The sequence below is a fragment of the Asterias amurensis genome, chromosome 10, assembly GCF_032118995.1.
Source record: "Asterias amurensis chromosome 10, ASM3211899v1".
NCBI classification, from domain to species: Eukaryota; Metazoa; Echinodermata; class Asteroidea; order Forcipulatida; family Asteriidae; genus Asterias; species Asterias amurensis.
Genome location: NC_092657.1, coordinates 2778502 through 2806485, shown reverse-complemented (window position 1 = coordinate 2806485; position 27984 = coordinate 2778502). Strand labels below are relative to the sequence as shown.

The following is a 27984-nucleotide window of genomic DNA, read 5'->3' as shown; positions in this document are numbered from 1 at the left end:
ACACCGAGAAATTAAAAGTGACCCTCCGCCACATCGAAATAAATAAAACAATACTTGTTTGTACCATTTAGGCTGTGTCCGAAACGACGACTTCGGCTACAGCTACGGCTAGATCAGCGCGTCTACCAGTGTTGAAGAATAGGCAGACGCGGGCGATCTAGCCGTAGCTGTAGCCGAAGTCGCCGTTTCGGACACGTGTTATGTCCTGCGCCCTGACTTCGCGTGAAACGCTGAAAGACATTTGGGCGCGGGCACCAGTTGGTCGCCATTTTACCTAAAGAAAAATGGACGACAAAGACTTCCCGATTCAAGGCGACTTCTGTTTAGTTTTTTTGAGCTTTTGGCGGACAGTTTCGTGGCTAGAATTACGGCAAAACTGATACTGGTGAGTTGGTAGTTATCTTAGTAGAAAAATTGAATTGTTATTGAATGTATTTGTTGGTAAATTTTGTGTTTAACCATGGGTTTAACGGGGGGCGCAACATTTGAAAAGATGTCAATGGTGGACGCGTATTGTTTGTACATCGTTCAGTGGGTTCATCGATCTCTATATGAACCCGACAAGAAAGGCTCTCTAGTATATGAAAGTGGGGATAAACAAATAAACCCTTGAATAAAATGCTCAGCAGCCGAGAAATTAGCAACGAAAAAGTCCAAAACAAAATTTGGCAGGATATAGAAATCATTCAAAACAATACAAACAACAACAATGGTGGGCCAAGAAATATTTTAAACTAAATACCAGTATTGCATTTTAAAGGGTACCGGTCAACTCGGTCCCAGTCAACTCGGTCCCAAGTCAACTCGGTCCCAAGTCAACTCGGTCCCAGTCAACTCGGTCCCAAGTCAACTCGGTCCCAAGTCAACTCGGTCCCAAGTCAACTCGGTCCCAAGTCAACTCGGTCCCAAGTCATCTCGGTCCCAGGTCAACTCGGTCCCAAGTCAACTCGGTCCTTTGACCAAATTTAACTTTTTTTGAATTCTTTTATTGTTACTATTTCGTGCGTGTAAGTTAATAATAATATTTATTATGTTAATATGCCCTTAATAAGCATGACACACGAACAATAGACTGTGCAAGTCTTGCGAGAAATTAAACTGCCGGGACCATTGTGGTCCCAACCTAATGGAGTTTTACGTTGGGGAGATTTTGTTCTGTCGGTAACTTTAGTTTAACATAAGTTATGCCTCTAAAAAGTGAATATATCCTTGGGAATGTAAAAATAAGTGATTAAAAACAGAAAAGTAAAATCAATTCAACAAATTAACGAAGAAAACTAAAGAAAAAAACTTGACCTCCAGTTTCCAGTTTACTCTAAACAATTAAGAATATTACCCAATTGACGTTCCCATTATCGCTGAACCTATGTGATGATCGCACCAATTGGACGTGATTCACAAACGGGGTGTATTAAAAAAACCATCCAGGTCGATGTTGAACAGCGATCCTCGTCCCGATAAATGTATAACTTTTACGTTAATTTAAACAAAACAATTATTATGTACACGAATTAAAATAATAATTATACAAAAAGTACGTTAAAAATAATAATCTTTAAGAATTTTTTAACAAATAACAATTTCAATACAATTTGGTTTTGTACAAAAATATCCTTTTTTTTCGAATTAAGTTCTCGTTTTCGCTACGTGCGAGACTTACACAGTCTATACTCCGTGGTAGTGGAATTAAGCATTGACAGTTCTCTAAGAACAAAATCAACATTTTGTACCTGGCAGGTACGTAGACACACATGGTGTTACTGCAAACCAAATATATATCGGTACCTCACCATGCAATGCCTCAAATCATGCTCAAACCCTATATTTATTAGTTTACTTACTTTTTGAATGTAAGTGTTTTCAACCAACCTTATTTTTATTTTCATTTTTTAAATTTAATTGGTAGGCCTATAACATGTGTATGTGTTTTGATTTTTATTACGTGTATAAAAAGTTAACTGGAAAGTTATGTTATGTTATTAATTGTTATTATTTTTAACCAAACATCAATTTTCTCATGTTTTAATTCTCAGAAATCGTACTTTTTTATATTATTTATAAGATTTGTTGATAAAATAAACATCTCAAAGTGGATTAAATTGTTACTGTTTGTCAATTAATGTTAATTGTTGAGAGCCATACAAAATACAACACTCTGGTTGAATAAGCAAAGAAACATTTGAACTCATTGTTTTTCAGTTGAAATTTATTCGCCCAACAAGAACTTCCCGTCAACCATTCAGACTGAGTTGACTTGGGACCGAGTTGACTTGGGACCGAGTTGACTTGGGACTGAGTTGACTTTGGACAGAATTGACTGGGACCGAGTTGACTTGGGACTGAGTTGACTCATAACCTATATAACAGAACAGACGTACGTAAGAAGCTTAACCACGAACTACAACCATGCACGTTCTCTGGTAACTGCCGCTGGTTCACTGTTTCTCATTTGGTTTATGAACAATGTATGTGCTGTTGGAACCAGTGCTTGCTTAGTCTCTTGTCCGTGTCGTTTCCTCTTCATCAGTCAAGATGAGAATCATGAATATTTATTACCTATACTAATTTATTCTGACGACCCGTGGCGTTTTCTCTTCAAGGCGTCCGCGGATGTAAAGACCAGAGGGGGGAGAGATAGAGACGATTGCTAAAAACATCACCAAGATAATGGATTGGCATCAGTTTAGTTTTACTCAGTCAGCAAATTATCGAGGTATGTTAGTATTATAGTAAGTTTCCAACTCAAATTAAGTACACAACCGTAACACAACCGTACCGTACACCATACACAAGTTAATGGGAAACTATGCAACCATACACAACTCAATGGGAAACTACACAACCGTACACATTGCAATGGGAAACTGTACACAACCATACACAACGCAGTGGGATGGGAAACACCGGAAGTGACTGTGTTTAAACCGGAAGTGACTGTGAAATGATTTGAAAGGGCGTTGTTTATTGCTTTTTAGGTTGAAATCATGGAGGAATAAAGAAATATACATCCTTTGATGCTTTACCATCACAGCATACAAGTCTGGCAAAGGTCTGGTTTGAAACAAATATTATCGATGACGTCACCAAACATCTTTTACTAGAGTAATCATGTTGTTTTGACAGTTTTTTGCAATTTGAATCAGTTATTACAAATCTTGAGAACAAAGCAAGGTGTAATGTTTGTTTTTTAATCCAAGCTTTTATTTCCGGAAACCGAACACCTTGAGTTTGTTCTCAAACTCTCAATCTCTAGTTAATAATATTGTTTTGGGTTCATGCAATTAATTGTGTTTCTAGGGGCCTATAACAATTTATCACAACCTGGGTGCTATGTGCTTCAGCTTTTGAGGAGACGTGATAAATGTAGGCTTTGAGGTTGGTCCTATTTGGCTTGGGATGTGAAAAAGTGATCATACTTGCAGCGGTTTAGGAAAAAACACATTATTTGTCTGTGTTTTTTCCGGGGTATGGCCTAATTAGCAAAAATTCCGAAAAGCTGACCTGCCAAAAATTGAAAAAAAATCGGATGTTTTATTAGTTGTACAAAAATACATATTTGATTGGTTTTCAAGAGGTTCAGATACTTAAATAGTTTAAAAAATAATTTTTGAATATTAATTAGCACAAGCATTGGTTGCGGCTTTGACTCTATGAGCACCTTTTAGAGCTTTTTGGCGCCCTCCAGTGTTATCAAACTGAGATGCAAAACACTGGGTTGAACTTCTGCCTAAATGCATATTCATGAATATGCAAATCACACTGTTTTTTGGGGAAACAGTGCAAACACAGGGTAAGAAAACCTCCATTCATGATCCAACCATTAAAAGGTGTCAATAGACAGTTCATACGTTACAAAATATGACGGGGTTGAGCTTTAGATGGTTTAATACAGAAAATAGTATTGGCTCAAAAATAAACACAACATTACAACTGCAAGAAGACTAATCACAACTTGCGCATGGGTATTTTAATCACAACCATTCGTGGCTTAGTTTCATACGTCGTGAAACAATATAACAAACCTGTAAAAATTTAGGCTCAATCGGTCATCGGAGTCAGGAGAAAATAACGGGAAAACCCACCCTTGTGTCCGCGCGTTTCACTGTGTCATGACATGTGTTTAAAATAAATCCGTAATTCTCGGTATCGAGAATTGATATTGTTTTAATGTTTATTTATCTCAAAAAGTAAAGCATTTCATGGAACAATATTTCAAGAGAAGTCTTTCACCATAACCTTCTGTAAACCCTGTAAGTTATTTGTAAACCTGTGAACTTTTTTTTTCTGTACCGAAAGTGTCCAATGGCTTATAAGTAAATAAAGGCTTACATGTGGCTATAATACTTAAAGCAATTTTTTTTTCTACTTATTCAACAGGTGCTGGACAGGGTAAGTTAATAATTTTATTTTTCTGGATAATTAATATTCTTATTAAAAATGTGCCTAACTCTAAGCAAATCATCATATATATATGCAACCTAATAACCCCTTTGGTGTCTTTTGTTAGAAACCCTTTTTGCACACAGCCGTGTACATACTGGTACCCGGTGCGAGCTTTGTGGTTCCGTGTATGTTTTGTACACAAATCACGGATCATACCCGCCCTTTCGTGACGCATTCGCAAAACGAGGTTGGGTAATTTTCAATGATTGTTGGCAGAGGAGTAACACGTACAGTAGATAGGGACTGTGAAATTTCGGTAAGAATTTATCATTTTTAACAATTTTTTAGATTGCGGAGTGGATTCTCTGGTCAAAAGATTACACATTGATATACACATAGAGCCCAATTTTGGCGAGATTAAAAAAACGAAAAGAGAGATTTCTGATTCCAAAATCCATTGAGCCATGGGTCGTTAAACGCGTGACAGATGACCCCCTATGAGGTTACGTCCGGGAGACGGTAGCCGGACGAAACCGAAATAGTTCTAGGAGTATCCTTAACACATCAGTAAATTTCTTTATTTGATCACTTTTCAGATGATTAAAGAAATGTGTGGTGGTTAACCTTCACCAAACAGTTCAGGTAAGAAATCAAACAATTCATCTTTTTGGGAGTCAAACTATCTTGTTTGCATGTTTTTATGCACGATTTAGATTATTCATTTTTTTTTTTTTTTTTTTACCCATACACTGATGTGTAACATGCCTGTGATATTTTTTCACAGGACTCAGGAAAGTACTGCGTATACAGTGCTAACACACATCGGTGTATGGGTGAAAAAAAAATAAAAAATTAATATTCTTTATCCCCGATGCAAATTTAACATCTATTATACGATTTTGATTCCTAAAATGGCGGACATGATAGTCGCATGTGAGTGCGCTGCACAATGTGCAAGGGTCTGTAGTAAGCTTGGGCGATATTGATTTATTTTATTCACGATAAACATTAATCGCGATTAATTAAATTCGACATCATCTGCCTTCAAACTCCCAGTGAAAGTTGTAAAAGAGACAGTCATGGCATAAGAGAGGTGTTCTAATGACCTATTCGTCTGGTTTTACTCCAAACCTATGGGGTGCAAGATGTCTCGGCTAGGACATACATCGCGATACTTAATTGATATTGTGATACTTAATCAATAACGCGATAATTAATCAATATCGTGATATATCGATATTTCGATTAAAACCAAATCGATCCAATAACGAAATCGTTTCCAAATTAGTATTGCGATATTCGATAATATTGTGGTATCGCCCAAGCTTCTTCTTCTCAAAGCGTTTGTAATCCAATAAGATGCAAATAATTCATGTTTGATTATATCTAGGTTGATGATGAATTAGAGATCTCTGCATACTACGCTGGTCATGTCCAGGGCCCAATTTCATAGAGCTGCTTAACGGTAAGCAAATTTTTTCGCTTAACGTATCAAAAATAATTGCTTAAACCATTCGGATTCCATGCTAAACGTACACGAGCTTAAGCATGTAAACAATGTAAGCAAAACAGAAGAAGGCAGTGTATTTTGCACTGTGTGCATGGCCTAGGGCTGCTTAACGGTAAGCAAATATGTTGGCTTAACGTAGCAACACAAATTGCTTAAGCATAAACCTATTTCACCAGCGGTTGCTAGCTTAAGCATGTAAACAAACTGCACGCGCAAAATTTTAGATCGTTTGCTTAAGCGAAAAAGAAGAAGGTGCTGACAAAATGGCGGGCGAAATAAATGCGGAGTGCACTCGAGTGGCGATAAAAAAAATTTATCACCTTCTGTGTCTGATATGTATTATTTGTAATGGTTCAAAGTGCCCCTCGAAAGGTTAACACACTTACTTGAAAGTAAACAAGAAGATAATACATTGTACAGCATGATTCTGAAGCATTTTAGACACTCGGTTATTCGCTACACCTACCATACAAACGCATGTACAATCACCGCTTGGCCGGCACAATAACATCGTTTGCAATGAGTGTTGCACTATGCGCTGTGTGTATAGGATGCTTACCTATGTAAGCAAAACACCTTGCTTAAGCAAGGGTATGAAATGACAAATTTGCTAGGTGCGCCCGTTAAGCACAAAATCTACCGTTACGGGATGCAGCTCTTTCAAACTGGGCCCGGCGCTTAAACAGGGTGCTTAAGCAATGGGACGCTTAAGCAATGGGACTTTAAGGACCCTTTTTGTTTGCTTGCCTCGCGGTTTTAAGCAAAAAACCTTGCAAGGCTATGAAATGAAAAACTTGCACCCGTTAAGCACAAAATCGACAGTTAAGCAGCTCTATGAAATTGGGCCCTGGGTGCAGCCATGTTTCGTATGTTTCGTAAAGTTTGCTCACAGTCGATCATCTACATAGTGAGTAAAACCTAATTCATAAATACCTCAGACAGTTTCGCTATTCCTATTGGTGGAAAACCTGTCACGTGATTGTGTATAAACTTTTGTTTATGTGGGGTAAAAAGTGTTGAAACATTGGCGAGCTTGCAACTGTTCTTCTAAGACAGTTTCTTCATTCCTATTGGTCAAGAGCAACGGCTAAAACAGTTGTGCCACATCACGCGATATGCGCACAGCATTCCCTTATAAGGAGTTTTTTACCCGAGGGCGGCGGTGGGGTTACCATTTCATAGCTGGAGGGGTGTTGTGTTGAAAGAAATCATTGAACAATTATAATTTTTGCCACATTAAACCACTTTCGCAGCAGCAGCAGCAGAATTATGGAATAGTCTTCTGGACAACACAAAACAAGCTCAAACAGTGAATTTATTTAAGACAAAGTTAAAAACCCCTTTATTTTTGCAATAGCCTTCAGTACTCTTTTCTGTATCAACTAAATTGGTTCACAAAAATGATTCATTATTACCAAGACAATTTCTTGAAAATGATTCTTGTTTTGTAACTACCCTAAAATTTACTAGGTAAATTTTGTAATTAATTTGCCTTTGTTTGATTTCAGGGAGATTACAACATGACACCTGATCGACATCTTGGCTAAGTATGAATATTAATAATCATTATTTGTTATTATTACATATGTCTGATACTATTGGTAATGACTCAAAATAATAATTATCATAAAACCTTAATTGGTAACAAGTAATGGGGACCTGTTGACAGTATAAAACATTGTGACAGTATAAAACAGCTCCTTTTGAGGTAATGTAGTTTTCGAGAAATAAGTAATTTTCCTCAAATTTAGTTTCGAGACCTCAGATTTAGAATTTGAGGTCCAGAAATCAAGCATCTGAAAGCAAACAACGTTGTCTGACAAGGGTGTTTTTTTCTTTCATTATTATCTCGCAACTTAGACGACTGATTGAGCTCAAATTTTCACAGGTTTGTTATTTTATGCAAATGTTGAGATACACCAAGTGGGAAGACTGGTCTTAGACAATAACCAATAGTGTACAATGTCTTTAAAGCCATTGGACCCTTTCGGTAAACAGTGTTGTCCAAGGCCCACACTTTGTGTACCACAACTTCTATATCAAATAACAAACCTGTGAAAATTTAGGCTCAATCGGTCATCGGAGTCTCGAGTTAGGACGAGTTACTCGTTCTAATTTAGGACCAGCCATACGTTTTTCATATCTCCTACGACTAGTCTTAAGTTACATGTAGGACTAGTCTTTGTGAAACCTACCCCTGGTCACTGGGCCATAAATCACTCCTTACACCATCTCAGCTCCCTGGTGGGGAGTAGGCAGCTTGTGCAACATTAATATGCGCTACTCGGCTAAATCAATCACAAGAACCATCTCTGCCCTCACAGGTACCCATTTACTCCTGGGTGGAGAGAAGCAATTAAAAGTGTCTTGCTCAAGGAAACTCTGCTGAACAGAAGCATCAGAGCTTGAGTTCGGTGCTCTTATCCGCTTGGCCACGACACCCTACAAAGTGGCGGGGAAAGGTCCACAATTTAAAAGTGTGTACAAAACCAATGGAGGCTTTTTGCCAAAAAGTACAAATAAAAGAGGGACGATAGACCTTTATCATGGTGCAGCCATCTTGAGTTTCTCCCATTGGTATCAATGTTACCAAACCGAGGCTGGAAGTACAAAATAGAGCGGAGCGGTTAAGAGCACTGAATTCAAACTTTGGTGTTTCTGATCAGCAGAGTGTGGGTTCGAATCCCCAGCCGTGACACTTGTGTCCTTAAGCAAGACACTTAACCATTGCTTCGTCCATCGGATGGGACCTACATTGTAAAGCCGTTGGTCCCTTGTGTTGTGTAACGCATGTCAAAGAACCCAGTGCACTTTTCGAAAAAGAGAAGGGGTTCGGTCGGTGTTCCTAGCTGTGGCTGCTGTATGCGCCGTATCACCTTGTAAACCCTTAAAAGGTGCTAAATAATTGGGTCTCAAAATTCATCACTGCAATAACCTATCTTTGTGAAAGTTTGTATATACTCAGCGCCTTGAGTATCTTGTTACGTAGATACGTGCGCTGTATAATACCTCGATATTATTGCATGTTTGTGTGGAAGTGTTTTGAGCTTTACATCAGAGAACTAAAGAGTTCCACGCAAGGATTTGAAACGGCCATGGCTCAATACAAGAAGCAGTATACAGTGACCTTTTTTTGTTAACTCTACAATTCTCACTTCCACCCGTAGGTGTCGAGAGCGAGATTTCCTTCAGAAGATCCACGACTGCATCCAGAAAGGTGGCAAGGTCTTGATCCCAGTCTTTGCCCTCGGCAGGGCACAGGAGCTCTGCATACTCGTTGAGACATTCTGGTGAGCTTTTAAAGACAGTGGACACTATTGGTAATTGTCAAAAACGAGTCTTCTCACTTGGTGTGTCTCAACATGTGCATAAAATTACAAACCTGTGAACATTTGAGCTCAATCGGTCGTCAAATTCGAGATAACTATGAAAAAACACAAACCCTTGACAGACGAAGTTGTGTGCTTTCAGATGCTTGATTACGAGACCTCAAATTCTAAATCTGAGGTCTCAAAATCAAATTCGTGGAAAATTACTGCTTTCTCGAAAACTACGTCACTTCAGAGGGAGTTGTTTCTCACAATGTTTTATACTATAATTCTCTCCCTATTTATCGTAATCAAGAAAGGTTGTATGATAATAATTATTTTGAGTAACTGCCAATAGTGTCCACTGCCTTTAGAGGCAAATTATACATTTAGTTTGTGGAACTGTCTAATTGTTGTATTAATTTAGGTTTTTATCCACACACGGATGTGTGTTAGCAGTACCTTTCTGAGTCCTGTGGAAACAAAATAGGCAAATAACTCAGGTGGGATTCGAACCCACGACCCTTGCAATTCTAGAGCAGTGTCTTTCCAACTAGACTACCAAGTTTGCCAGGGAGTAAGAGGCAGTTCGTAGCCTGTGTTTTTGCAGTGGGTACCGCAACGATATAATAGATGTTACATTTAAAGGCAGTGGACACTGTTGGTCATTGCTCAAAATAATTATTAGCATAAAACTTTACTTGGCAATTTCGTGTAACAAGGGTGTTTTTTCTTTCATTATTATCTCGCAACTTCGATGACCGATTGAGCTCAAATTTTTACAGGTTTGTTACACCAAGTGAGAAGACTGGTCTTTGACCAATCGTGTCCACTGTCTTTAACATCTTTCATGTCCAGTTGCTGTTGTTTTTTATGTGAACTTTAAAAATATATTTTTCCTAATTTAACCTTTTTTCTTTTTGTACACAGGGATCGCATGAACCTTACAGTACCAGTTTACTTCTCACTCGGACTCACAGAAAAGGTATTCCTTACTTTATTTCTTGTGAAACGCTTTTGTTCGCCTGCTGGTTATAGCAACCGGTTTAAATCCCTTCCAAAAATTAGTTGTGAAACAAAAAGAAAGACAGTTTTCGGAATGGGAAACAGGGTGCTATTGTGACCTTTTTTTCTACTTTTTTTTTTTTTTGGGGGGGGGAGTTGCATTTGCAAAAGAAACAAGTTACAATATAATGGTTACACATGATCAATTTATCATTAAAGTAAATGGAAATGCAGTGTTATCAGCCCAATGACCAGGGCACTAGTGTTATAAGCGCATTGATATGTTATTTTATTGAGCTATACATGTATGAGAACTAGTTATTATTATTAAAATTGCAGGCCAACCATTATTACAAGCTGTTTATCATGTGGACCAATCAGAAGTACGCAAGACTTTCGTCAAGAGGAACATGTTCGACTTCAAACACATCAAGGTAAACTTGTTTCCCCTCCAATTATTTTTGTAAATTTTCAAAGAAAACAACAGTTTCTGGATGCTGCGAGATTCAAGGTCTGAAACCCTGCAATGATAATGTGGTTTTTTTTTTTACTTATGCTTCTGTGGACGGCTTCTCCTCATTCTATTGTATTGCCCAAAGAACAAACAAAAATTAAAACAAATAAATAAATAATTTTATGTTGAAGTTCTCCTTGAAAACCAATTTTCAAATTATTATGAAAATTAACTAACTCAGTGCTTTCCGAAGATCTGTGAAAACAAATTACAAGCATGACTTGGGTGGGATTATAACTCATGACCTTTGCAATTCTAGAGCAGTGTCATACCAACTAAGCTATCGAGACTGCCCGGTGGCTAGAGACAGTTCAAGTCCTATTGCGAGCAGGTACCTCTAACAAATTGTATTTTGACGGGTTAATTCCAGGCCTTTAATCGGGCGTACATCAATGTTGCGCATGCACAAGCACTGTTAATGGTGGACTGTCTCTCGCAACGTAAAACCAAAACCTACAAAATTTCAACACACCATGAAGTGAAAGTGTTATTGTTAACAAATTTGATAGATGATTTGAAGAAAAAAAACTTAGTTTTTGATGTGAACAATTTTCCTGTTATCCTACTGAAAACACATGACACCAGGATACCCAGCAAATAGATACACCTGTTTTACAGCAAACCGTTTGGCCCCATGATAGTTGATACCTCACCATCGTTTTTTTGTGTGGAGATTACATAGCAAAAACAAAAATATGAGCGACGATAACGTTTGACGCTACGATAGTAGTACATTCATCATTTTGCGTCCTCCATGTTTTACTTTAAGTTTATAATCAACACTCTAAACCAACACGAAAGAGCGACCCAGTACTACTGCTGTACTAGTTAGTCAGGTAAAATTCAAGCGAATAAACCAGCTACCTTCTTGCAAACCACTTCAATTCAATTAACATTTTCCGATTTCCATAATCGATGCTGGAGCAGAGAGCACACGCTTTGCTTTTCGGGATTTCCAAAGAAAGAACTTTCTCTTTAAGACACCACCTTCACAAACTTTGTAGCACGCAACAAACGAGCATATGAGTCCAGGTACCAGACTGGGCGTATATTTATATCTGGCGGGGAAAATCCGTAACACAGTGGGCTGCACACTCAAAATAATACGGGTAAGTTTGTGAAAATATCAACTTTTTTTTCATCAACAAAAAATTAGTTGAAAGTGTTTTAGTATATAAAAAATACATTTTACAAATATTTTGGCTCTGTTTGTACAATTCAAAAAGATATTTGGGTGATTTAGAAAGTATTTCAATAATAGTACTACTATTAGTAGTGCCACCCCATTGCGTCACCTTACTTCCATTTTATTGTTTTTCCAGAAACCATTGCGAAAGTTCCGTTGGTTATTGCCGAGATGCGTGATTTGTGTGTGTACGTCGTGTAGCTAGGACGGTGGTTAACAAAAACACAACCACCAGGACTCGCATTTTGCAAGCATTTTCAACATTTAAAGGTAAGTTTTGAGCATGTTTTTTTAGGTCATTTGTGGACGGGGAACATGGAGGTTTTTGATGGATATTATAGGTCAGTTTTCCTTCTTTCTGAAGCAATCCGATGGGGATTTTTTTGCTCTCTACAGTAATGTACGCAAACTAAAAGAGACCACCATTTTGGTCGCGGTTTCATGTGGTTGTTGTTTGGGGGGCTGGTAATCTCGCCACCTAGCAAGCTCCACCAACAAAGTCGCCCCCTAGCTGCAAAGTCGCCCCCTAACCGGCTCGCCCCGAGTTGTTACAAAGTCGCCCCCTGACAATGTTGCCCCCTAGCAATGTCGCCCCCTGACAATGTCGCCCCCAGCCAATGTAGCCCCTAGCAAAGTCGCCCCCAGAAAATTTAAGGGTTGGTTAGGGTTAGGGTTAGGGTTAGGGTTAGGGTTAGGGTTAGTCTTAGGGTTAGGGTTAGGGTTAGGGTTAGGGTTAGGGTTTATTTTTTTTATTTTTTTTAAATCTTTAGATATACACAATAGTAACAAGTTGTACAGGGGCTGTCAAGGTTAAAACAAAAGTATAAAACTGTCATCAAAAGAAGTGTAAAACCAGACCCCTGCCAACAATAAAAATATAACTATACAATATAAAAAGGTGATTGCACTGAAACATTTTAAAATCACACAATAGAAATCATTAAAACACAAGCAAAACCAGACTATTGAAAACAAAAAACTACACCCACAACAAAACACCGCAGCGATAAGAGGAAGGGACAACAATTGAAAATAATAAAAAACATAGAATGGACTAAAAAACCCCAGAAAAAAATAAAATTGGCACAGAGTGCACCCTCACAGATTCATGCCAACCCACTGGGCCCGAGGACAATGATAGCAGAAAGCCTTCCCAAACACCACCCAAAAAAGCACAAAGACCCCTTAGACAATTATTAAGAAAACAACAATTAAAACCACTAGCACTATTAACATACTAAAAATTCTCCCTCAGCTTCATACGAAAGGACTTGACCTTGAAAGGGTTAGACCTTCCACAAGCACATTACTTAGTCAAAATTTTTCTGAAAATGTTTTAACTCTATTTTTTTACCATAATTATTGTAGCCTTAATTATTTTCCAAACAACATCTAGGGGCAACTTTGCTAGGGGCGACATTGGCTGTGGGCGCATTGTCAGGGGGCGACTTTGCTAGGGGGGCGACATTGTTTAGGGGCGACATTGCCAGGGGGCGACTTTGTTTCAACCCCGGGCGAGCCGGGTAGGGGGCGACTTTGCAGGGGGCGACTTTGTTGAGGGCGAGCTTGTCAGGTTGTGAATGACCAGCATTCGTTGTTTGTTATCATCCACGTTTTATTGGGGATCAAGCCAGACATGCGAGTTCCGGTCGAATGCTAAAATGGAAATGATGCCACAGACAGTTTGTTGTTGTTGTTTTTGTTTATGATCTTGTCTTGTGTGTTAGGTTGGTAACTGTCAGATAAAAAGGATGTCACATTAGCAATTTTCTTTAATGACGCTTTTCCATAATTTTCTCAAATATATTTTCTTGCTTTCTTCAGGCCTGAAGTCCCATCCACTATTCCACGCAATCGACTGGAAGCGAATCAGGGAGACAGAAGCCCCTTTCATTCCAGCCCCAGATGGCAGAACGGACACCACTTATTTTGACGGTAAACAATATTCACAGTATTTTGTTTTCACCATACACATAACATTTGATTTGAAGAAATGCAGACTTTAAAGGCAGTGGACACTATTGGTAATTACTCAAAAAAACTATTAGCATAAAACCTCACTTGGTAACGAGTAATGGGGAGAAATTGATAGTATAAACATTGTGAGAAACGGCTCCCTCTGAAGTGCAAAGTTTTTGAGAAAGAATCAAATTTCAATGAACTTGATTTCAAAACCTCAGGTGTAGAGTTTGAGGTCTTGCAATGAAGCATCTGAAAGCACACAACTTTGTGTGACAAGGGTGTTTTTTCCAAGTTTCATTATTATCTCGCAACTCCGATTACCAATCAAGCTCAAACTTTTGCAGGTTCGTTACTTTATGCATAGTTGAGATACACCAACTGTGAAGAATTGTCTTTGACAATTACCAAAGGTGTCCAGTGTCTTTAACAGAAGAAATGCAGACTTTAAAGGGCAAATAAACCTTTAGTTTATGGAACAGTTTGACTGTTTAATCCTTTAAAATATAGTTGTGCACAATAAGACTAACATTTTTAAGGGTGGTCAGGTTTTTGAGATATCGCTGAAAATCCAGAGAAAATATGTCAACGCATGAAGGAAACTCCCTGATGGGAATACACATACTGAGAAGCGTCACTGCTTGGCTTTAAAAAAAAAACATGTCTTTCGAATCGAAAGTGAAATGTAATTATATATAATTAAAGTCACCTGGAAGTGGTATTTTTTAAAAATAAAGCTTTTGTCACTAAAATATGTGTTTTTACGAGAGAAATGTGTGTTAACTAAGGTTTAAAAATATTAGTTTTGATTGTATTTACAAATTTACGAGTAGGCCCCGACCCGAGAGGGCGCTGTTCGTGACGTATTTCAAGGCGCGATATTTAAAGAGAAAATTTGTAGTCGGAGGCCCCTGTACATTACGTCTGGGAACATGGCACATTAAAACAAATTTAGACACGATTTTACACACATACGTTCGTGAAACTTGAACATGTTGAACGCCTAGTGGTTTTTACAAAAGCTATTGCTGCTATTTTTATTTAACTATGCGACTTTTTAGTGACCAAATGGGTTGTAAGATGTGGGTCTGCCTACGTATTATTATAGAAATACGGCCACGGAGCAGACTGCACGCAAGCACTATGGCTGCTGTATAATGTGCGGACGGTCACATAGGACCTGCACGCACGGTGAATCGCATGCGGTACCAAAAGAAAATCGTGTTACTTGGCAAAAGCTACAAACATACCCTCAAAGTTCAAACTTACCCGAATTTTTTTCACGTTAAGCAAATGCTCCTCTTGGTTCGTCACGTCTTTCAGATACCTTCTTCGACTTCCCACTCGCTGGAAAAATTGTTGGGACGGTGTCGTGTTTAAGAATGGCTCTTCTCGTCATGTCAAATGAGTGGTGTATCCTGGATTCGAAGCAGGACGGCTCGAAGTGTTCGCTGCATAGCGCTGAAAAAGACGTCGGACCGGACCACTTTGCTCAAGTTAATCTGACTTTCGCAGCCCACAACCGCCTATACTTGGGATCTGCAGGAAATAGATGAAGACTGACCCCATCTTTAGTTGTTTTGCTGCATCCAGCAGCAATACAACTGGTCGGCATTGCCGGAAAAATGCCAGAAAAAAAACCTTTTCGCAGCGTACAAACTCACGTCTTAGAATTACATGTACTTTTGCACGTGTGTTTATCTACCCCCAAGCACTTAATTAATTTTTTTAACATATAAATCGTGACAAACAATTACTCAACAAATTGTTTTATTGTTAATAAACATATACTCTTATGTTTAAAAGAAAAAAAATCCTATTTCCAATTGCCTTTAATGGTTTAGTTATTCAACAATATTTAAAAACGTCACTGGCAGTAAAAGAAACCTGAATTGTGGTCTTATATTCACAATTGGTCAGTTAATACAATAATAAGATAGTTTCATGTTATACGATTAAAAAACATAAAAAATTAAAATGCACAAATGACAATAGACCACAAAAGTAAAGGGGCAAAAGACACAGAATTGCACAAAAAACATAAAAATCACAGAACAATCCCCAACCAGATCTGGAAAGCATCGCATATGAACAACAGTTATAAAAATTAAACAAAAATAAACAAATAGTTGAATGAAGATCTGATTAAGCAGTCATTGACAGTGGTCGACTTCCTGACAAGAGGAATAAACAAGCTATTGGTTGTTGTTAAGGTTAACTAGTTTCCATAATGCTTTATGTATCCCAAGATTTCGAGACCTCAGATTTAGAACTTGGGGTCTCGAAATCAACCATCTAAAGGCACACAACATGTGACAAGGGTGTTTGTTTCTTTTGTTATTATCTCGCAGTATCTCCAGATGTCTTCTTTTGCACTCTGACCTCTGGAATGATAGTGCAATCCACAACTCATCAACAGAAGTAATGAAACTGTTCCAGGATGGTGGTCAACTTGGTCCAGTGGTTAGACTGCAGGACTTGCAATCACAAGGTTGTAGGTTTAAATCATACCAAGCTAACTGTGGTCCAGTGGTAAGACTGCAGGACTTGCAATTACAAGGTTGTAGGTTTGAATCCTACCAAGCTAACTGTGGTCCAGTGGTTAGACTGCATGACTTGCAATCACAAGGTTGTAGGTTTAAATCATACCAAGCTAACTGTGGTCCAGTGGTTAGACTGCAGGACTTGCAATTACAAGGTTGTAGGTTTAAATCATACCAAGCTAACTGTGGTCCAGTGGTTAGACTGCAGGACTTGCAATCACAAGGTTGTGGGTTTGAATCCTATCAAGCTAACTGGTCCAGTGGTTAGACTGCAGGACTTGCAATCACAAGGTTGTGGGTTTGAATCCTACTAAGCTAACTGTGGTCCAGTGGTTAGACTGCAGGACTTGCAATCACAAGGTTGTGGGTTTGAATCCTACTAAGCTAACTGTGGTCCAGTGGTTAAACTGCAGTACTGGGAATCACATATAACTTTTATGTTGGTTCAAATCCTACTAAGCTAACTGCTGGTTTAACAATGAGTAATATAATTATTGTTTCCTAGTTACTGAATCACAATATTGTGATGGTTAAGTGGTTCGACTGCAGGACTTGCAATCAAAAGGTTGTGGGTCTGAATCCTACCAAGCTAACTGTGGTCAGTGGTTAGGCTGTAGGACTTGCAATTACAAGGTTCTGGGTTCGAATCCTATAAAGCCAACTGTGGTCCAGTGGTTAGACTGCAGGACTTGCAATCAGAATGTTGGTTCGAAATCTTCCAGCTAACTGCTCATTTTACAATGACAATTTTGTGATGGTTCAGTGGTTAGACTACAGGACTTGCAGTGACAAGGTTGTGAGTTCAAATGCTACCAAGCTAACCGCTATTTTAAAAATGACAAGCGTCTAGTTACTGAACCACAAGTTCTTGATTTATTATTCATAATCGTGGGCGCCTGGGCTGGAATTTTAGGAGGGGTCATGGAGATCACTGGGCTGACTACCCCTGTCATATTAACTGCTCATTCATTATTTTTTTCTGAGCCAAGTAATTCAAAGGCCACACTTGGAAGTTCTTTTAAAGATCTTTCCTGTTATGTTCAATACAAATTATGCAAAACGTAACTTTCAATATGGGCAACAGTGTCAAAGCAATTTTAATGTCAAAATTCCGAGACAAAAACAACACAGAATCCTAGGTCATTATTCCTTTAATATAAAACCTTATACAATTGCAATATAACTGTATATACAATTACGATATTACCTTTATACGACTGCCATATAACCTTTTACATTTGCGATATAACCTTATATGATTGTGATATAATCTTGAACTATTGCGATATTTCCCTAAATACAATTGCGATATAAATTTATACAATTTGCGATATAACCTTATAGAACCGTGGTTCAGCATTATACAATTCCTTTGAAGGCACTGGACACAATTGGTAGTTACTCAAAACAATTGTTATCATTAAAAACTTACTTGGTAACGATCAATGGAGAGCTGCAGATAGTATAAAACTGGAGAGCTGGAGATAGTATAAAACATTATGAGAAAGAGCTCCCTGTGAAGTAACATAGTTTTTAAGACAGAAGCGATTTCTCACTAAAATATTTGAATTTGATTTCGAGACCTCAGAATTAGAATTTGAGGTCTCGAAATCAAGCATCTGAAAGCACACAACTTGTGCAACAAGGGCGTTTTTGCTTTCATTGTTCTCTAATTGCAAATTTGACGATAAACTGAGCTCAAATTTTGACAGGTTTGTTATGTTATGCATATTTTGAGATACATCAAGTGAGAATACTGGTCTCTGACAATTACCAAACGTGTCCAGTGTATTTAAATCAACATACAAAGGTTTAACCATTGTGATTTAACCTTAAACGTTTCTGATCAAGCCAAATGTGTTATACTGTACTATTCCAATAAACAAAATTACAAAACATTGATAACAAATGCTTGACTTCTGCCTTGTGATTTTATATATCTCCACCAAACTAGTGGTCGGTTGGGGGCGGAGGACAGGAGTCTGTCCTCCAACTGAGACATGAATAGGTTAGCGTATGAGGGTGCCATTTTGGTACCCATGGCAGTACCCTGTACCTGTAGAAAATGCCTGTCAGAAAATGTGAAATTATTCTTCATAAGAATGTGGCTCATGAGTTCCTTAATATGACTCACTGAGGGGCGGGACTGATTACTAGCATTGAGGGCAGAGACACATGCACTCATGCCTTCATGATGGGGTATATTAGTATACAGTGATGAAACATCAAAAGTAACCAAAATAGCAGAGTCGGGTATTTGGTGCTTGACCTCATCTAGTTTGTTATATATATATATATATATATTTTTTTTTGGGAGGGGGGGGGGGGGGGGTGGTTGAAGTGTACCGAAGGCTTTAAAAGTTAGATTACTTGGTGGCGCAAATTTGAGTGAGATATTTTCAACAATGCAATAAGGTCACTTTTTAATAATCTACCTACAAGTTATTTATTCCTACATTAATAATAAGCTGAGAAACACAAAAACTAGACCTCATATATTACCTTTAGTTCTTTCAACTTTGCGCTAAATCATTTCAAATTAAACAAACGTAAGGCTACTTGGTTTAATTACTACAGTTAGTTACAGTGTAAGCGTTTATTCATCACTTTTCATAATATGAGGACGAACGTGGGATAATTGTGTGCCCACGTTCTTCCTGGAAAAAAATAAAATACGCCACATCGGGGTCGACCCAGGGAAGCTAAACGAACGCACCAGTGATTCAAGCCTTCGATTCTCGCATTTCAAATCATTCCGCGAGATCTTGCGGGAGCCAGTTTGCCCCTTTGATCTTGGACAGGCACCGGTGATTGGAACCAGCTAAAGCAACCGACAGGTACCCGATTTCCACGCTACGCGAAATAAACATCTACTGAGTAGTAGAGGTCTTGGTACTCGACGGCTTGATGCCGTGACGCGATTTTCAAAATGGCCACCAGCCATGCTTGTGAAGTTGTCAACACCGTGGATATACTTAGGATGATTTGGTGTGATTTAATGTCTCTATGGGTAAGCTTTATCATGCAGCTTATTTGAGTTAATAATGTAGAATAGGATGAAGGCCTCGTGGAAGGCGTGCAACCACCTAGTTTGTCATAAAACGGGCAATTCTTGTCGCAATTTTATTCCACCTTCATCATGCTCAACATAAACAACGGCAATCCGGAAGTAGCAGTAACGTTAGAGCATAGGTCAATAGGTCAATACCCCATTGTATTGTCATTGCCAACTTGCCGTCAATCAGATCGTGGATGAAGAATTCCTCCATTATCTGATGAAACAATCGACTTTTCTGTGTAGTTCTCAGATTATCTACCACTCCTACTTATATCGGCCACTTCTACATGTTTCTATGTCAGTTTTTGTTCTACACGTTATGTAACACTGAGCTGTCGTAAACTGTTTACCAACCAAAATGACCGGTGCTCTGATATTCGAAGTCGTAGGCCTACCATCCAAAAGAATTGATTTGCAGATTGCCTTTCTCATATCAGGTTGTTAATCTAAAACTGGTTTGCCACCTATACTGTCAAATGGTGTGTTAAGACAAAATAATTTTTTTTTAATCGTCTGAAATTTCATCCAGATGTGTGGTGTGATGGAGGGCGAGGTGCACAGAAAAACCTTGGTCTGAGTCGTTTACCTTAGCAACTTTTTGAGATTGTCTAGTTTTCGATACCCCCAAATCAAGATTAAAATAATATTAATTTGAGGCCCTTCCAATTGTTTCAGCAATCTGTAATCCGTATAGAGCGTCTTTTGCACATAAAGAACTTTCTTTGGTTAAGTTTTGAGGCAAATCTGAGAGAACATTTTTTGAGGGTGAAAAAAACCGTCAAGTTATACCCAGTGCCGTTTTCTCAAAAATCGGCCGAAAAAATTGTGTTTTCAAAATCGCCTGAAAATTAATACATAGGCCTAAGTGTACACCATTAGAGTGCGACAAATCTTGGTTTTAGTCGTCTACCTTAGTAACTTTTTGATATAATTGTTTTTATTGCCTGATTTTCGATATAACAATGTCTCAAATAATTATTGTATCAAACTCAATAAAAAAGAATTGTACCATCCCGGCGAGTACCCACCAAGAATGCTGGTGGAAATGAAACGATAGTACCCGCCGTCATGTTGATCCCAGCTAGCCTACTAAAGACTCAGCCACCCAACCCCAATACCCCGCTACCCTTTCCCCAGCGACTGACAATCCCCAATTCCCATCGAAATGCCGGACCAACTTCCCCAGTGAACTAATTTTCTATACCTACAGCGTGTGCCTTCGACTCAAATAATTATTTTTCAAGTCCCCTATTATGCCTATGTTTCCTTGTAAACCATTATGCGCCATATACTTACAGCGTGTGCCTTCCATCCACTCACCAATTTTTTAAATCACAACCAAAGAGTCCCCTGTCTATCCGTCAGTAAAGCGTATGCCTTCCACTCTCAAATTATTTACAAAGTCCAAAGCAAGGATTTCCCTATGCCATTGTACCATGCGTGCCATTTCCCCATTAATTAAACTAATTGTCTGTCTTTATGCCTACAGCGTGTGCCTTCAACTCGTCGAATACTTTTTAAGTCCGAAATCAAGAGTCCACTATCTACTACCAATACCCATCAGTGAAGCGTATTATGCCATCCACTCGCAAATTATTTACTAAGTCCAAAGCAAGGACTTCCCTATGCCATAGTACCATGCGTACCCCTTTTCCCATTAAACTATACAGTGTGTAGATTTTAACTCAAATAATGTTTAAAGTCCGAACCAATGAGTTTCCCATGCCTATGTAACCAGCCCACAACTTGTGCGTTTCACTCGAAATTACTAAGTATAAAGCACTGATTTTACTATGCCATAGCATCATGTGTAAAGTGTTCCACTCGCAAATTATATACCAAGTATAAAGTATAATATACTAAGTACAAAGCATTGATATTCCCATACCATAGTATCCTATGAAAAGTATTCAACTCACAAATTATATACTAAGTATAAAGCACTGAAATCCCGTGCCATAGCTTTCTGTGTAAAGTATGAACCGAAGGTTTATCAGGTCTAAAATGCGAATTTCCCTGGGGGGGACCCAAGTGGGTGTCGTGGGTAGGTGTCAGCCTCCCAAGCAAAGGGTCCCCGGTTCGAACCCCGGTGGTGGCAGCGCGGCTGCCGTCCGAGAAGTCTCGACCCACCAGACAGTGGCACACACCGCGCAGTGGCACTCACCGCTAGCACTCGCTGAGGAAAGAAACTTTAAACTTAAAACTTAAAACGAACCTATGCTCTTTTTTATATAAGTTTAAAATTTTTTATTAAAGAAACATTTTTAAAACATCTCCAACTTTTCTGAAGCTGGATTCGATCCCGGGACCCTCCGGTCCAGAGACCAGAGCCCTTCCACTGGGCCACTGCTCCTTCTTACTAATATGCGTTCGAGTTTAATTTTAAACCTTCGTATGACAAACTTTTAATTAAAACGTAGTAAAAGAACACCCGGGAATCGAACTCCGTACAATTGGGTGTAGAGTCCGGAGCCCTTCCATTGAGCCACGTCTCCTCTTACTTCATTTGCGTTCGAGTTTAATTTTAAACCTTCGTATGACAAACTTTTAATTAAAACGTAGTAAAAAAACACCCGGGAATCGAACTCCGTACCATTGGGTGTAGAGTCCGGAGCCCTTCCATTGAGCCACGTCTCCTCTTACTTTTATTGCGTTCCAGTTTAATGTTATACCTTAGAATGAACAACTTTAAATCAAAACGTAGTAAAAGAACACCCGGGAATCGAACTCCGTACCCTTGGGGGTAGAGACGAGAGCCCTTCCATTGGGCCACTACTACTCTTACTTCATTTGCGTTCGAGTTTAATGATATACCCTAGAATGAACAATTTTAAATCAAAACGTATTGTAGCTTACGCCTTCCACTCGCAAATTATTTACTAAGTGTAAAGCAAGGATTTCCCTATGTCATAGGATACCGTGCAAACCAATGTTCTCAAGCATACTAAAAGAACACTGATCGGGAATCGAACCCCGTACCATTGGGTGTAGAGCCCCGGAGCCCTTCCATTGGGCCACTACTACTCTTACTTCATTTGCGTTCGAGTTTAATGTTATACCCTAGAATGAACAATTTTAAATCAAAACGTATTATTTGCCTCCCACTCGCAAATTATTTACCAAGTGTAAAGCATGGATTTCCCTATACCATAGGGAACCGCGTAAACCAATGTTCTCGAGCGTAGAAAAAGAACACAGATCGGGATTCGAACCCCGTACCATTGGATGTAGAGCCCGAAGCCCTTCCATTGGGCCACTAGTACTCTTACTTCGTTTGCGTTCGAGTTTAATGTTATACCCTAGAATGAACAATTTTAAATCAAAACGTATTATTTGCCTCCCACTCGCAAATTATTTACCAAGTGTAAAGCATTGATTTCCCTATACCATAAGGAACCGCGTAAATCAATGTTCTCGAGCGTAGAAAAAGAACACAGATCGGGACTCGAACCCCGTACCATTGGATGTAGAGCCCGAAGCCCTTCCATTGGGCCACTAGTACTCTTACTTCATTTGCATTCGAGTTTAATTATATACCATAGAGTGAACAACTTTATATTAAAACATATTGTAGCTTATGCCTTCCACTCGCATTAATGATTGATTAGGTGAAGCAAGGATTTCCCTATGCCCAATGTTCTTCAACGCAGAAAAAGAACACACACCGGGGTTCGAACCCAGCACTGTTGGCTTCAGAGTCCAGAGCCCTACCACTGTGCCACTGTCATTCTTCATTACTAAAGGTTCGAGTTTAAAGATAAACCGTAGAATGAATTCAACTTTAAATCAAAACGTTATAGCGGGTGCCTTCCACTCGCATGTTATTTATTAGGTATAAAGCAAGGATTTCCCTATGCCATAGAGTTCCGCTTAAACCAATGTTCTTACGCGTAGAAAAAGACACAAGCCGGGGCTCGAACTCAGTACCTTTGCGTTCAGAATCCGGAGCTCTACCACTGGGCCACCGCTCTTCTTGAGAACAATGGGCTCGAGTTTTACTATATACCTTAGAGTGGACAACTTTAAACCCAAACGTATATAGCGAGTGCCTTCCACTCGCGTGTTTTACAAGGATTTCCCGATGCCATAGTACCCCAGGTAATGTAAAGATTGGGACTGGGTACAACAGAGTTGATGCATGCACAAATTCGACGGTGTTTGGGATAAATAAAATGCACGGGACTAAAACGGGTCCGTTAAACTGAGAAAATATAAGCGATTGAAAAAGTCTCTAGAAGCGGGGCAAATCGGGCGAATCGGGGGTGGGGGGGGGGGGGGCATATTCAAACACAGGGCGTTATGTAGCCAACAAAACAATTAATTATTATATGTAATAAATTATTGACAATTTTAAGTAATTGAACTCTGAAAAAACGGCACGGATTCTTTTTAATGTTTTTATTTTATTTATTATTTTATTATGGAGTTTGTACATTTCACATTAAATTGCTCTCTTTAAATAAAAACAAACAAATAAATAATACAGCCAATTTACACACTCAAATTTTAGCAGCAAAAAAATGTGTACAAAATATTGTAATTAAATTATTACATAATTAAAACGTCGAGTGAATGTGTGTGTAAATAATACAAATGTTAATTGGCGGTGTTATATACTTATATTTATTTATTTCATTTCTCGGGAATAAAAAGTAAAATATTGCACATTAATTACGTTAATTTCTTTTTTAAATACAGCAGAGAAATTTAAATACAGAAACAGCTGGAGCCCGAAGTTTGCATTGAAGAAACACTGAGTTTCCGTCTAGAGTCTCTCCTCTCCAACTGACTATGAAGCTACCATAGTCACTATGTCAGACTTGGCACATGCTAAGCAATGTAAACATTGCCAAACATTGATGTAATATATACTATGTACTTGACAAATCCGCAATGAATCATTACATACAATAAGAAAAATCCCTGAATTTTCAAAGGAAAAAAAAAAAAAAATACATATATACTGAATAACAGAGAATTAACTTAGAGAGCGATAAACACACCATCGCACTTAGTGTTGTGAACAGTAGACCTACATACAAGAGCATACCAGCTAAATGTAGTGTATGCTACGATGCCATAAACATAGAAATCACAGACATTGCTATTACCGGTGTTCTTGAGAGGTCTGAGAGACAATATAGAATCAGAATACATGTATACGAATAAACATGAGTCTTGCCTGAACAGTTTCCTGAAGATTAAAACCACACCAAAATGCTCTAAATATCGTCCACGGTGACAGCCAGAGTCAACTGCATGCTTGGAGACCGTTTGGAATACACGTGTACGCGGCAAATTACTTGGGACGAAGCATTGGTTATAAGACCAACTATAGGGTACCCGACTGTTCGTTGTCTTGCCGCAGTATCTTGCTTTTTAGGCCTCGTTAAATCCGAATTAAGGCATTATCTCAAAAGTAGCCATCGTAGACGACTAAAACCAAGATTTTCCTGCTCCTCGCCCCCAATTACACCTAGGTATGAAATTTCAGGCGATTTGGAATACAAAAATTTTGGCCGATTTTTGAAAAAACGACAAGGGGGGTAAGCTTGACGTTTTTTCACCCTCGGAAATTTTTTCTCTCCGAATTGCCTCAAAATTTAACCAAAGGAAGTTCGTCATGTGTAAAAGACAGTCTCCAAGTTACAGGTTGCTGGAACAATAGGATGGGTCTCAAATATTCATTTTAATCTGATTTTAAACCGTCGTACTATCCGAATTAAGGCATTCTCTAAAAGTAGCCATCGTAGACGACTGAAACCAAGATTTTCCTGCTCCACGCCCTCTATTACACCTAGGTATGAAATTTCAGGCGATTTGGAAGACAAAAATTTCGGCCGATTTGTGAAAAAACGACAAGGGGGTTGGACGTTTTTTCACCCTCGGAAATTTTTTCTCTCCGAATTGCCTCAAAATTTAACCAAAGGAAGTTCGTCATGTGTAAAAGCCAGTCTCCAAGTTACAGGTTGCTGGAACAATAGGATGGGTCTCAAATATTCATTTTAATCTGGATTTTAAACCGTCGTACTATCCGAATTAAGGCATTATCTCAAAAAGTAGCCATCGTAGACGACTGAAACCAAGATTTTCCTGCTCCACGCCCTCTATTACACCTAGGTATGAAATTTCAGGCGATTTGGAAGACAAAAATTTCGGCCGATTTTTGAAAAAAACGCAAGGGGGTAAGCTTGACGTTTTTTCACCCTCGGAAATTTTTTCTCTCCGAATTGCCTCAAAATTTAACCAAAGGAAGTTCGTCATGTGTAAAAGACAGTCTCCAAGTTACAGGTTGCTGGAACATTAGGATGGGTCTCAAATATTCATTTTAATCTGGATTTTAAACCGTCGTACTATCCGAATTAAGGCATTATCTCAAAAAGTAGCCGTCGTAGACGACTGAAACCAAGATTTTCCTGCTCCACGCCCTCTATTACACCTAGGTATGAAATTTCAGGCGATTTGGAAGACAAAAATTTCGTTTTTGAAAAAACGACAAGGGGGTGGTAAGCTTGACGTTTTTTCACCCTCGGAAATTTTTTCTCTCCGAATTGCCTCAAAATTTAACCAAAGGAAGTTCGTCATGTGTAAAAGACAGTCTCCAAGTTTAAGACTGCTGGAACAATGGGATGGGTTTTAAATTAATTTTAACCTCTCTTTTTGGAGGCACTGCTATATCAAGAAGTAAGCGACATTGCGACAAGAACACGAATAGTCGGGTACCTTATAGTTGGCCTTATAACCAGTAACCAGTGATTTACCGCGTACACATATGTATTCAAAAAGATCTCCAACCATGCAGTTGACTCTGGCTGTCTCCGTGGACGATATTTAGAGCCTTTTGATGTAGTTTTAATCTTCAGGCAACTGTTCAGGCAAGACTAATGTGTACTCGTTTATTCTGATTCAATATAAAGTTGTTCAAACCCATGGTAAAAGCAATGTTTGTGATTTGTATGTTTCTATTAGGTAAAGGTCTACACTTTATCTAGCTTGTATGCTTGTGTATGTACGTGTAGGTCTACGTTGCACAACACAATGGGCGATGGTGTGTTATTGCTCAATATAATTCTCTGTTAGTCAGTAAGACCATAGGTTGCTGTTTTCCCATTGATTATTCAGGGATTAAAACAAAACGGCCAGAAATTGGTGGCGAGGTCGTAAAATCGTTCTAATCTAACTATTCACTGCATACAATTGTACAGCCTATCTACGGCAATGCTGTGATGTTGTACCCTGGATTTAAAACTTTGCATGGTGGAAATACGATATACATGCAACGACTATCATCTGGGGTGGTTCTAAATAGAACCGTTAGTATAAAGTTGACGTTTCGAACAGTATTCTGTGATCGCCTTTGGCGAAAAACAAAATTCTTGTACGATGCACAAGCACTTGACGTTTAAATTTTAGTTTTAATTATTTTAGTTGTTAAAAAAAAAAAAAAAAAAAAATGCTGCTTAAAATAAATTTGAATGTATCAATTATTGTCTGAATTCTTTTTATATTGATATAAAGAACATAATAATGTGAAATGTTGAAACTCGAACATTAAACAAAATATTGAATTAAAACATAAAGAATACTCCGTCCCGTGTCTTATTTAGAGTTCAATTTACTTAGTATATAAAATATTTATTGTATATAATAGTAAAGTAAATGGTTTTGTTGGTCACATAGTTACGCCCCCGTTTGAATATGCCCCCCCCCTTCGCCCGAGTTTCCCCGCTTCTAGAGACTTTTTCAATCGCTGACATTTTCTCAGTTAAATAAACCCGTTTTAGTCCCGTGCATTGTATTTAATCCAAACACCGTCGAATTTGTGCATGCATCAACTCTGTTGTACCCAGTCCCAATCTTTACCTGGGGTACTATGGCATCGGGAAATCCTTGTAAAACACGCGGCTGGAAGGCACTCGCTATATACGTTTTGATTTAAAGTTGTCTACTCTAAAAGGTATATAGTAAAACTCGAGCCCATTGTTCTCAAGAAGAGCGGTGGCCCAGTGGTAGAGCTCCGGATTCTGAACGCAAAGGTACTGAGTTCGACCCCCGGCTTGTGTCTTTTTCTACGCGTACGAACATTGGTTTAAGCGGAACCCTATGGCACAGGGAGATACTTGCTTAATACCTAATAAACAACATGCGAGTGGAAGGCACCCGCTATTACGTTTTGATTTAAAGCTGAATTCATTCTGAGGTTTAACTTTAAACTCGAACCTTTTGTTGTGAAGAAGGACAGTGGCACAGTGATAGGGCTCCAGACTCTGAAGCCAAAGGTGCTGGGTTCGAACCCCGGTGGGTGTTCTTTTTCTGCGTTGAAGAACATTGGTATACGCGGTACCCTACGGCATAGGGAAATCCTTGCGTAACCCCTAATCAATAATTAATGCGAGTGGAAGGCAAAAGTTACAATATGTTTTGATATAAAGTTGTTCACTCTAGGGTATACAATTAAACTCGAACACAAATGGAGTAAGAGTAGTAGTGGCCCAATGGAAGGGCTCCGGGCTCTTCA

At 38.7% G+C, this 27984-nt stretch overlaps 1 long non-coding RNA gene across 2 annotated transcripts; it reads left to right on the top strand.

Annotated features, from left to right (window-relative positions):
* Positions 1 to 236: 236 nt before the first annotated feature.
* Positions 237 to 18506, top strand: LOC139942980 (uncharacterized). 2 transcript variants are annotated; one of them, XR_011786723.1, is made up of 9 exons: positions 4979 to 5025; positions 5774 to 5848; positions 7402 to 7440; positions 9061 to 9183; positions 10132 to 10186; positions 10546 to 10640; positions 12043 to 12176; positions 13731 to 13841; positions 16217 to 18506. It is a non-coding gene; the product is annotated as an uncharacterized lncRNA (long non-coding RNA). The 2 variants fall into 2 exon arrangements; XR_011786722.1 differs by lacking the exons at positions 4979 to 5025; positions 5774 to 5848 and adding an exon at positions 237 to 385.
* Positions 18507 to 27984: the final 9478 nt, after the last annotated feature.